Source organism: Mixophyes fleayi, chromosome 1 (assembly GCF_038048845.1).
Source record: "Mixophyes fleayi isolate aMixFle1 chromosome 1, aMixFle1.hap1, whole genome shotgun sequence".
Lineage (NCBI taxonomy): Eukaryota > Metazoa > Chordata > Amphibia > Anura > Limnodynastidae > Mixophyes > Mixophyes fleayi.
The window spans coordinates 192,223,626-192,236,646 of NC_134402.1; the positions used below are offsets into that span (position 1 = coordinate 192,223,626).

General features: G+C 39.7%; 1 long non-coding RNA gene across 1 annotated transcript in view; it reads left to right on the plus strand.

Annotated features, from left to right (window-relative positions):
* LOC142147046 (uncharacterized) overlaps window positions 1-13,021 on the plus strand; it is a 214,116-nt gene that overhangs the window by 72,114 nt on the left and 128,981 nt on the right. Inside the window, exon 2 of the long non-coding RNA XR_012690213.1 lies at window positions 12,846-12,910. This is a non-coding gene — a long non-coding RNA (uncharacterized LOC142147046). The remainder of the gene's footprint in view (window positions 1-12,845; window positions 12,911-13,021) is intronic.

Genomic DNA, 13,021 nt, shown 5'->3' on the forward strand with positions numbered 1-13,021 from the left:
CCTGTCACTGCTGAACGGACCTGCACATAGTGTGCAGCCGCCGGCAGCCTCAGATGTCAAAAAGGGGGTGGGGCCTAAATCGCCCCCCCCCCTACATCGCCCCGGGTACAAATATTCTCTAGATCCACCCCTGATGACTCAGGGTTTTGGGGATTTTCTGCAGGAAATTTTAGACAACATTAATAACAAATCTGTCTCCTGTTTTTGACTTATAAAGTCATATTATTAATTTACCAGTGTCTTTCATGTTTCAAAACCATTTCTTCTCCTGTTCCTGTTACTTTCAGTACTCTTCTCAATCTGATCTCTCAGCACTATCCCTCTCTCTTTTTATCAGTGTCCTCTCTAATCTGCACTCTCCTTAGCACACTGTCACTTTTCTTTGCCTCAAAACTGTCTCTCCTTATGTGTCCATTTTGACAAGACCTTTCTCTCTCACCAACCGCTGTCTCCTCATCAAACCTCTCCATCTCTCAGTTTAACTGACACTCCACAGCTCCACTGCATTCTGGAGCGTGTAGTTTCAGAGCACAAGATAGCTGCAGATACCTTTGCTCCATTCATAAGTGTTTCCAAGCGTAGCAGGGTATCACAACTACACACACATTGTGCCCACATAAAAAGTCCAGCCTCCTACCACTTTATTACCAGCGCTTTCAATAAAATAAATTAAAATTTTTCACGTAAAATACTGATTGGTTTAATAAAATTAAAACGTTAATAATCTGATGATGGTCACTTACATGGCAAACCCGAACCAGGCTCAGATAGTGCTGAAATAGAAATTGCTCAAAATGTGAAGGCCACATGTTGCCTTCTCTGCAGTCCAGCTTAGCAGCACTATGGAACTATATTACAAGTCTGTCTAAATTGGAGATGCTCAGGCTCGGTTTTCTGAAAACCGAGCCCACCTGAACTTAGGGAATCCGAGTAGGCTTGCGAGCCGGCTTGTTACTTTCGCGCATCCTCGGGTATGAATCGAGGCAAAACGTCATCGTTGTGATGTCGGATCTCGCGGGTTCTGGATTCCATAAGTACCTTCCTTCCCAGGAGATCCAGCGCCATTGCTCACACAGAAACAGGGGTAGCAGTGTTCTTGTCACTCTCCAGTCTCCAGTGACATTGCTCAGTTGCATTGCTCACACAGAAACAGGGGTAGCAGTGTTCTTGTCACTCTCCAGTCTCCAGTGCCATTGCTCATACAGAAACAGTAGGGGTAGCAGTGTTCTTGTCACTTGACAAAAACTGATTGAAAATCATTGGAAATTAATGTTATTAAGGTTAATAATGTAGGGATAAAAAAAAAACTAATTATGTGACTATAGCAAAAAAAAAATAGAGATTTTAGAAAAAAAAAAATGGGATCCAAAACCAAAATCAAAACACGCGAGGGCGGTTTTGGCAAAATCAAAACCCGAAGTTAATCCAGATCCAAAACCAAAACACGGCGGTCAGTGAACATCTCTAATTGAAATCACACATTGATATAAGCAGAAAGTTGCACTTCTACATAAGCATACAGGTTAGTAATTTTGGATGCAAATATGATTATATCATATCTTATCGCTTTTGCTGTAGCAGTTCCCGTTGTGAATTAAAATACAGTGTTTCACAGAAAAATGTTTAAAAAAGTATAGACGAGACCCAAAGACATCCATCTCTGAGCTGTAGAAAAACGGAAGTCCTTTTGCAGAGTGGAAATGGCTGCGTTTTTCAGCATGACAAGAAATGCCCATAAAATGTGCACTCTCTACCCCTTTACATTGTGATATATCTCTCCATGAAATCAAATATATAATTTCAGCGCTGCTCCACAAAAGAGGTGCATTGGTGTGTCTACGCCATACTTCAGTGAAAAGGAAGGCTGGCAAAATTTAGCCTTGGGGGCAAGACTCGATTTAGCAGCCTTTTAGAAACATTTTAAAGGAATATTTACGCAGGTGATCCAGTGACCCAGCCCAAGGTAGTGCACTATTGGACCAGTCCAAGAGGCAGATGCCCGCCTGTCCTCCCAGCCCAGCCTGCCCCTGCTTCAGTAGGAATGCCTTCATTCCACCCATCTCTTTCTCTCTGCATTGTGTCCATCTTGGTCCGTAAAAACTATGCAATCCCCACTGAAAATCTATACACACTTGATATGCAATATAGAGAGCATTCTAATGAAGTATATATTTTCAGTATATAATAAAAAGAGCATCTTATAGACCACTATACAGTACAGACCGAATGCCAGGGACCATTATACTGTACAGAAAGCATTTTTGTATATTTACTCAGCGCTTTACTGACATTTTTTTTTAAAACGGTTTTATTAAAGACATTGGTTTTGTCTTTAATAAGTTTTAAAAAAATGACAGGAAAGTGCAGAGAATTGGCGGTTCGTCGGAAACGGCAGTTTAGTAAATATACCTCCAGATCTCCAAATCATCATCATTGTGAAGATACCAGGTTTATCTGGCCCAATGCTACCCACTTCACACTGGCTGGCCACCCACGGGTGCCTTCCTATGCCAGGGAAGTCTACCCAGTACCTTCTAGGATTCGTATAATCACTCAGGCAAATGCAGTTATAAAAATACAACAGTATATTTATTGTCATACAAACAACACTAGAATATTATGTACACACAGTAAATAAATGTCAGGCAGGTTTACCACATCATCTCTCCCTTACCCCACTAGCTTAAGGAGTAATAGTCACCTGGCTGTCCAGACTTCACGACCCACGGATCTCTCTCAGCTGCATATATAGACTAGTAGAGAACGACAACTCCAAAACTAGATCTTGCACCGTCATGAATGAAATCCCAGAATGAACACCCTTCCCCCCTGGAGTCGCTCCTTATATCTCAGGTCTAATTTCCACAGTCTTTCTCCTCTCTAGGCAAAAACCTGGGTCTATTCTTCTTAACCATTGGTCAGTGCAGGACTAGGGGGGGTTGGGGTGGGGAGTGTAGATGAGCTGTACTTCCACAGAACCTCCCCTATTAGATGGCCTGTCTGGAATAGTCTGGTGAGAACAATGGACACTAATTAGTTCTCCCACTCCAGCATCTTGCAACCAGATCTCTACCCATAACCCCCCTGGCTTCACTTTAAAGACAATGAATAACCTTACTGCAAGTCATCAATATATAATACACAATATACATATTTACACTTAGCTACAATGACCCCTTAGCCACATGTAATTGGACAATGCAGTTGTAGTTTGGTGAGCGGGTGAACAAAATCAAGGGCTATAAAAAGTACTATAATCCACATTATGTAAGAAACGAGAAACAGAATAGTTACAGGGTTATTACACTCGTTTCGGCACAATCATCAACATTTATTTAAATAGCGCCAGCAGATTCCGTTGTACTTTACAATTAGGGACAAACACAGTAATAAACAACACTGGGTAAAAAAGACAAAGAGGTAAGAGGGCCCTGCTCACAAGCTTACAATCTATAGATCTATTGAGGCAGTGCAGGCCTCCATCCCAAGTATATAGTGGTTATGCTATGAGGACTCACAGCTGATGGTGGATATTTCATATGTGCTAACATTTTGAAGCTGTTTTCCATGAGTTTGCGGAGGGGGTATGGGCAGGGGAGGTGGGACTTGATGAATTGCATCATTTTGACCCGCCCCCATGATGTAATGACGTGAGCAGGACCAAAACGATGCGATTCAATTAGAATTGCATCACTACGGCTCTAATTCTGCTCACTTCACTAGGAAGGGGGTAGATGCGGGAGGATTCCCTATTCTGGGAGACCTACCCAAAATTCCAGAGTCTCCCGGACACCCTTCTCCATAGGGTCTCTCTATCTCTTCTTCCCCCCCAGTTTACTTTACTGGTGACTCTCCCCCAGGGATTCTGTGGTGTACTATAAGGTAAGGTCTAATACTAAATCTCTTTCCACGTTCAGCACATATATACTGCTAACCACTTCATTTTCCTCTTCTCCTAACTGCTCCTGTAAACTGTCACTCTCAGCTACCTTTGTTGTGATCACTTCATCCAAGCCTTTTGTTGCTAAGAAATAGTTCCTTGTGTCTTTCCTCTGAGTCTAAGTGCGGGGGCCACACATTCAGTTACCATAAGGTGTGTAACAATGCTTGAGGGGACGTTACATAAGTATATAGATAAATATAATGTATAACTCATAATAAAAATATTTCTTATTTTAATTGCACTTTAATTAATACATGAAAACATTTATTTTACAAAACTGTTGTGTGAGTTACCATGTAATGAATAATCTAATAATCGATCGTACTTTGACATATTGGGCCTTATTTAGAGTTAGGTACAAATTCAACTAAAGGGTATAAATTTGCACCTAGAATAACCATGATGCAATCAAGAGGTAGAAGTGCAATTTTTTTCTTTTGCATGCTAGGAAAATACTGGCTCTTTTTACATGTAGCACACAAATACTGGGCAAATTAGAGTTTAGCTAGGATGCATCAACCTTAAATCTATCCGCACATTACCTGTGCTTTTTGTATTAAGCATACACACATACATACACACATACACACATACATACATACATACATACATACATACATACATGTTTAACATATCCGGTGTTTTACATAAAGGGGGTACCCTGGCAATAGCACTGCCAGTTTCATCAGCATTAGCTTCTTCTTGTACCGAGAAGCCTATTTAACAAGGACTTTTGTTATTGCATGTCATTTTCTCCTCATAGCATAAAGCAGTTTGTTCTGCCAAAGTGCTTAATTTCTGTACCGCTTGTATTACCTTTATGTAAGATGTACAGTCTTTTAAGTAATTCTTGGCAATATACTCTCTAATAATAAGTGTTAGAAATTTGATCAGTTTTTTAGTTGTCCTGGACCCTGCTCTAAATCTTGTTCCTAATGATGTATGCAGTGGATTTGGCTGTATGTTCAGTTCGGACTGGGGCATGAAGGGCCCACCGGTGAAACCAATGACTAGGGCCCACCTAATACCATGTAGTGCTGCAAATGGGGTGCTGGTGCACTTAAGACAGGAGGTTATCATTTTAGACAAATTTTAGACAAATACAGAGGCAAAACTGTGTGCACTACTGTTAGTTGCACGCAGCCCTGCCTTCACGAGCAGTACAGTGTGAAGCGAGACATGCCTTTCCCAACTGTCCTTGTAGTCAGACCGAATCCTGAATAAGCAGGACAGCCACCCAAATTCGGGACTGGCCCACCAGATTCAGGACAGTTGGCAGACTGTCCTGGTCTCTCCTACCTGTTTTTGTCACTTTCAGCACTTGTGGCTGCTGATGTTTTAGATCAGTTGCTGCTGGTAAATTAATAGTATTCCCATTTAATAAATAAACCTATTACTCTCCCTCCAAACAGATCCAGCAATAAATTAACAGCATTTACGTTTAATATAACCATTTCCCACAACCATCCTCGGCAGTAAATAATTCATATTCACATTTAATAAATTTCCCTCTTCCCCAAACTCTGCCCCACATTCAATTAATAGCACCAAACCACCCCAGCATTAAATTAAAGGTCCTGTCACCCCATCTTAATTTAATAGGCCCCACTGTTAAATTAAATAGCCCACCAATAAATGAAATTGCCCCACCATCAACCGACAAATAAAATAGCACCCATTATTAATTAGCCCCCACCTAAACTCCACTATTAAATAAATAGCCTACCTCATATCACACATTATATAAAAAAAAACACTCCCTCACACATTATAGCAGCCCACCCTACTTTCATTCACACAGTATAGCGGGCCCCGCTCCCATTTCATTCACACTGTCCCCTGTCACTCACACAAATAGCAGGCCCCCCTCCCCTGTCACTCTCACAATAGCAGGACACACTCTTCCTTATCAATCACACAAATAGTGTGCCGCCCCCCTCCTCTGTCACTAGCCCATAGAGCAGGGCTCCCATTCCCTGTCACTAGCACAAATAGCAGGCCTCCCCCTCCCCTGTTACTAGCACAAAGAGCAGCGCCACCCCCTCCCCTGTCACTAGCACAAATAGCAGGCCTCCCCTCCCCTGTCACTAGCACAAAGAGCAGCCCCCCTCCCCTGTCACTAGCAAAAATAGCAGCCCTCCCCTGTCACTGGCACAAAGAGCAGGTCCCCTCCCCTGTCACTAGCACAAAGAGCAGGCCTCCCCTCCCCTGTCACTGGCACAAAAAGCAGGTCCCCTTCCCAGTCACTCACACATATAGTAGGCCCCCCTCCCAGGGGCGCACGGAGGATTGTCGCGGGGGGGGGGGGGTTTCTCCCTGCCGACCGAAAAAAAAAAAAAAAACACGAGAGAGAGCTGCTGCGCATGCGCCCGCCTGTTTCGCTAGCGCTGTCCTATACAGCAGCCGCGGCGCTGTCTAAGAAGCATCTGCGGCGGTGCTGTATACAATACAGCACCGCCGCGGACGCTTCTTTGACAGCGCCGCGGCTGCTGTATAGGACAGTGGCCACTTAGTTAGCGCAGGGGGGTTTCTAGAGACTCAGAAACCCCCCCTGCATGCGCCACTGCCTCCCCTGTCACTAGCACAAAGAGCAGGTCCCCTTCACAGTCACTCACACACATATATACTACACTTTGGTGCTAGATGTCCTGAAAGCCAGGAGTGCTTGGACATATGTGACGCTCGTGCGAATTGAGAGCCGAGCGATTTTGATGTGTTAGCCACGCCCCAATGGTGAATTTGCCATGCCCCCAAATGCACGACCACAACCCTGCAAAATGTTTTACCATGCTCAACTATGAGGGGGGCCCCATGAATTTGTTGTACCGGGGCCCTGAATTCCTCTTGGCAGCCCTGCTCATTAATAAGGCACTGTAAATATTTGTAGTATTTTGGAAGATAACTTTCCACTCTTAGGGAAGATACAATTGGCCTGCTGGACATCACAAAGATGTGTAGCTGCGTACATTGCCAGCCATTATGGTAAGGAATCTCCACTCATTTTTCGGCCCTGTTATATCTGGTGCAAGGAAAAATGAGCAGAGATTCTATCCTCAACATAGGCTCTATGGGTTCTGAGTCATTAAGGAGAGCAAAGCATAAATAAGGAGTAACTTTGCACCTGGCCAAAACCATGTTGCATTGGAGGGGCGAGCCAAAGATAGAATGCGGGAACAGATTTATAGTTGGGATAAGGCATATCCTATATCAACTTTATATTTTAGTGTAAAAATAAAGCCGTCAAGTATTTGTGTGCTAGATAAAAAGGCAGGAAGTTTTTAACTTATGTGCAAAATAATAAACTCATGTACACCCCTTGCATTGTAACATGGTTTGTTCGGGAGAACATTTATTCCTTTTTTGCCTTATTTTCCCTAATGACTCAGGCCCAGTGTGTCTCTATGGACTGTTCAGGAGACATGTTGTGCTGAATTTAATCTCCCCCTTGGTGTAAGATGTGTTCACCTATAGAGAGGTCCCATTGTGTTGTAAGATCCTCTGACTCAAATAAATCCAGAATATAATTAGAGATGTTCACTGACCCCCGTGTTTTGGTTTTGGCAAAACCGCCCTCGCGGATTTTGGTTTTGGATCCCGTTTTTTTTCTAAAACCCCCTTTTTTTTAAAAAAAAATATCACATAATTTGGCTCCTTTTTTTATCCCTACATTATTATTAACCTCAATAACATTAATTACAATCATTTCCAGTCAATTTTTGTCAAGTGACAAGAACACTGCGACCCCTCTTGTTTCTGTATGAGCAATGGCACTGAGCAATGTCGCTGGAGACTGTAGAGTTTCAAGAACACTGCTACTCCAGTTTCTGTGTGAGCAATGGCGCTGGATCTCCTGGGGAGGGAGGTACTTATGGAATCCAAAACCTACGAGATCCGACAATGCAGCAATGACCTTTTGCCTCGATTCAGATCCGAGGACACACAAAGTAATGAGCCGGCTCACGAGCTTACTCAGATCCCCTAAATTCGGGTGGGCTCGGTTTTCAGAAAACCGAGCCTGAGCATATATAAATATATAATCAGCGTTTGACTACACCCAGGCATAGCAGGGGTTTCTTTTTTGATCAGCTAACAATCATATTAACCAAGGGATTACTGACCCTGAATTCAAACGGGTTATAAACTAATGTTATGCTGGTCAATTTTTAATCCATATATGTGGGATTAATTAGATTTAACCTAGATCCAATAAACTTATTGATGTCCTGGCAGCAACATTCCTTGACTAGTAATGAGATTTCCAAGATTATTTAGTCCCCACACTAAGGACAATTAATTGGATGCTATTGCCTGTCTATCATTTAGACCACAGACAAGACATAACATCAATTTGGAATCCATTTTCTATCAGGATTCATAAATATTTAATCTTAAGTATAGAGGGTTGGCAAACCATTCATGGGAACTACACCCTTAAGTACTGTCTTGCTCCCTTTTATTGGATTATATAACAATTACATACCCCTGCTATTTTCCTAGCTCTACTGTCCGTGGTATATATTTTATACACACTTTTTGCACTTGCTTTCACATTTTCTTTTTCTATTTTATTTCACTTTTATATTAAGAGGGTATTTCAATCTCAATAGAGATATGTTTTTTAACTTGTTAATACTAATAAAGGCATTTGCCCTATAAAAATATATTAAAAAATTCTAATGTTGGATCATCTGATATGTTCCCACCATACCATTATTAAACCAGATATTTCCCTGGAATGTAAGAGATATTCTCAATCACTTAGATCGGATTAGGAGTGCTCTAATAATCCATTTCTGTCTCTCTTCTTTTTTTGTCCTACATATATAAATATAACTCTGCAATGTTAAATAACAAACAAGCAGTACTGATGAATTACTGTCTGACAATATGCAAAATTAAGGATTTTTCAGCATTGGACTTCATTTACAGTTGTTACATTACCTGTTAATTTATCTTTAGTGCTTGCTCCTACACATGTTTTACGCTTGATGGTCATTTAGGGACTTCTAGTATTTGAAAAATGTCCTCCTTTGCTGCTTTTCCTGAAAAATCATTATCCATTCCCCTTTGGAATCCCTAAAAGGCCTGATTTCTAGCTCGTAATTGTGAACAGGAATTTTGGCCGATAATTCATTTTGACTTCATTAATTTGGGCCAATCATGACTAATTTAAGCTGGACTATTAATGGAAAAGCATTTCTAATTTGATGAATTCCTTGGGATAGTTCAGATTGTAGAGGTCCGAAATAGTGATAGCTAAGTAATAACTAGATCTGTTTTTGAAAAAGAAGAAATAGACTTGGTAAGATTTGCAATGTAAAAGCTAGGTGATTAACATTAATTGCATTACTCTTATTCTCTTTAACCACTAGGCCAGAAATCATGCAGTATGATTTAATCATATTCAGTGGTCAAGTTATACTAATTATTTGTTTTGCAAGGTAACCACTTTCTGATGTTGCTTCTTCTTGGTAAACCTTGCCTAATTAGCATGGATAAGTTAGGGTAAAATATATCTGTTAACATAATATATAACAACAACTCATAATGAAGCTCAGAAGTTTGGAATTGTTCTAACATCTGTGGGTTCTCTGACAGGAAGGTGTATTTATATTTACCACTTTAAACACTTGAATTGTGCGCAGATGGGCTCCAGCCAATGAAAATGTAACTGACCTCTGAAGACAACTAATTACACCAGGGTTTATTTAGGCTTTATTTAGGTGTATTTTAGCAAGCAGTTTGAATATTTACTGTAATCAATTATTATATGTTTTTATTTGAATTCAATTAAAAAAAGTGCAAGTTATTTTGGTTATTTGAAAATGCAGATGTAATGCACATTGCATTTGCTGTTTTGTTGATATTCTGGAAAATATTCATGGTGGCAATGTCACAACAAAATTCAAACTACTTCCACTTTAGGGCCACTTCTTTTATTAGTTTTAACTTTTACATTTTTCTTCTAATACACTGCTTGGTTTAGCCTTACTTATATCATAAGTTAACCATTGGAGTGGGGGATATTGGTAATGTCTTTATTATATGTAACTCTTGTTTCTTTGAAAGTCTTTATTACATGCATTTCTAGGTATTACACACCTAGAAATGCACTTTCCCGTATATAAGGCATCTGGACGGTCCACTAAACAGTTAGGGGTATAATTATCAAAGAACAAAAAGCCCTATAAAATATTGCTAAAAAATTAAGCATTTATTCAATAGACAATAATGTCAAGATATATTTTTTTAAATATGTGCATATGTGCATAACCCGATATTGGCTTGGGGAAGCGGTAAACTATCCCTTAACGCACTAGGCCAGTATCACCAAGGGAGCTCAGTATCTCTCAGCTGCCTCGACAAGATTTTATTGTTAAATTTGGGCAGAAACACATTTTTACTATTTATCACAGCAATCAAAAATCATTGTTCGTGAATAACTAGAACTCATAAACTAGCAGTTCAAGGTGCCATTATTGCCATCTTGATAACCGTATCAATGCGCTTCCCACAAAAACAGCCACTTTTGGGCAAAAATAGGAGTATGATATTGTTTGTGCAGCTTGTCTGCAAATTTTGCAGCTTTGTAAATGAAGCTTAGAACCTTAGTTACACTTCTCACTGCCTGAATTTTGGAATATGTTGCTGGGCTTTATTTTCCCTCTGCTGGTAAATATAACTATTTACACTGTTTTTAATATAGTGCATATTCTATAAATTTCACTGTATATATTAAAACATTTTTTTTTAAGAATTATTTACCTACACCCTGTACCTGTATAGTGGGCATCTTTACTTGGGAACCCCTCCTCTGTGTTCCACAGAAGAGCATGATATCACTGTTATGCCGCTAACTGAAGAGGTTGCATGGCTCAGTTATGTACCTTGACCCTTTGGAAAAAAGTATAAACTGATACATTTACACAGGCCATCATGAAACCAGACATGCTCCAAAATGCTGCTTGTATTCCTATTATAGATACTTAGGGGCACATTTAATTCCAATTCGTGGCCGCGATTCCGCGCGGCTGCGCATATAAAGCGCCATTACAGTAGCCATAGGGGTGCACACAGAAATCCACGATGTTGCGGTATTGGGACCCGTGCGGCCGCGCGTAATTGCGGCGGCGAATCGTAATTGAATATGCCCCTTAGATGTAAAAGAACAGATTAGTGACATGTCACTACTGCAATCATAGCATCGGGGGAAAAGGATTTATTTAACAGATTTTATATTATATTAAAGTATAAAAAGTTAATATAGTTTATGTTTTAGTGATTTTAATTTTAAAATTTAAACATACCCTATAATCAATAGATTATATGGAATAATTAAATAAATTAAATAAATAAATTCCATTATTTGTAGACAACATTAATACAGTTATTGATTTAGCTTAAACATTCTTATTTACTAATCATAAAACTGCATTTCCTTACATTGCTAGTATTTCTCTAATATAGCTGTAAATGTTCTTAGGGTTATTAAAAGGGGTCTTTGACACTGGAGCATTACTGCTGTCAGCAGCCCATTTGGAACACAATGGAGCAGAAATGGAATGCAGCACAGGGATCATTGATCTCTATGTTAATGTCTGTGGTTTGTTCACACAGAACTACACATGAAAAAGCGTCCATGCAGTCTTGAGGTTGATTTTTTATATAGACCTCCATGTGTGGGCCACACAGCTTAATTTATATAGATCAATTATACCTGTGCTTCATTCAGTATGCTCCATGTGAAATCTGGACAGAATGCACTGCAGATGAGCATGGTTGGTACATTTAATTTAGTAGAATTTTAATAATACATATTTCATGCTTCCCAAGTTTTTGTGTGGCGATTGATCTGATTGATCAAAGTGACAGTAATTCTCATATTATTGCTTATAATATATATAATAGAGAATAATGATTGATGCTTTTTTGTATAAACAATAAGAATGACACCATTTTATTTCCAGGTTTTTCGGTATGGTGAACCTCATTATTTGAAAGCTCATATAAATTAGTACTACTCAAATGTTCTTTTGAGTACAACCTTTTAGGTCAGTGATAGGCAAAGTGAAAGAGGTGGTGGGCCACCAAAGGGGCCAGAGGAAGGAGGGAGAGCACAGTCCACTCCCTCCTCTTCCGGGTATGGCGCATGACCCCTCTGCACTGTCAGCTGCACCCATTCTAATAAGATCAGGAGCACCTGGCTTGGGGGCCCGCAGGTGATGGCACAGTAGGCCGCTGGTGGCCAAGGGCTGCCTGTGCCCCACCGCTGTTGTCAAAAGTTGGGCCATGGATTACCGTCAATTTTCAGCAATACATTTTTTTAAATATTTTGAATGAACTGTTGAGAATTATAGCTATTTTCCTTTTATATGAATGCAATGAAATATATTGGAAAATAGTAATCTAATGCAGTAACATTCAGTAGAAATAGTTTTGTACTCCTGACATTGATTAAATAACTGATTAATTAATATGGTATTGCAGTTCTTTATTTGAAACATTTTTCTTAGGAAGCACTGGCTGAATTGTCAACCTTTTTGACAATATTATTATTAGTACATTGAATCCTCAACAGTGGTCATACATGCTGGACATAGGTGTCGAGTCACTAAGCAAATATGCATTTTAGTACAGCAAATATTTTTAATGATATATTTCTGTACCAGCATTTTAATAGAAGTCTTAATGAGGATAAAAAAAAGGTTTCACTCCACCCCCAGAAAGAGTCACAAATAATATGTAACTAGAACTTAAAATGACCGTGTCACATAAAGTAAATACGCAACTTAATGTTCAAACACAACTTGAATGTCATTGTCTGCTGCCCTCTAGTGGCTACTAATGTGATTATTTCAGTTACTTATAAATTAATGTTTTCTGTGTTATTTTCTCTTCTAAGGGATCAATACATAAACAAGAATAACAATGAGGAGGAGTAGGACAATGTCCTTTCTCACAAATGAGGTAGGAAAGCTACATTTTATATATCTATATATTTAAGTGGTCTTTAAAGATAGATTAGTCATGTGGATAACAAGTGTTATTGATACTTCTACTAAAGCTGGGTACACACCT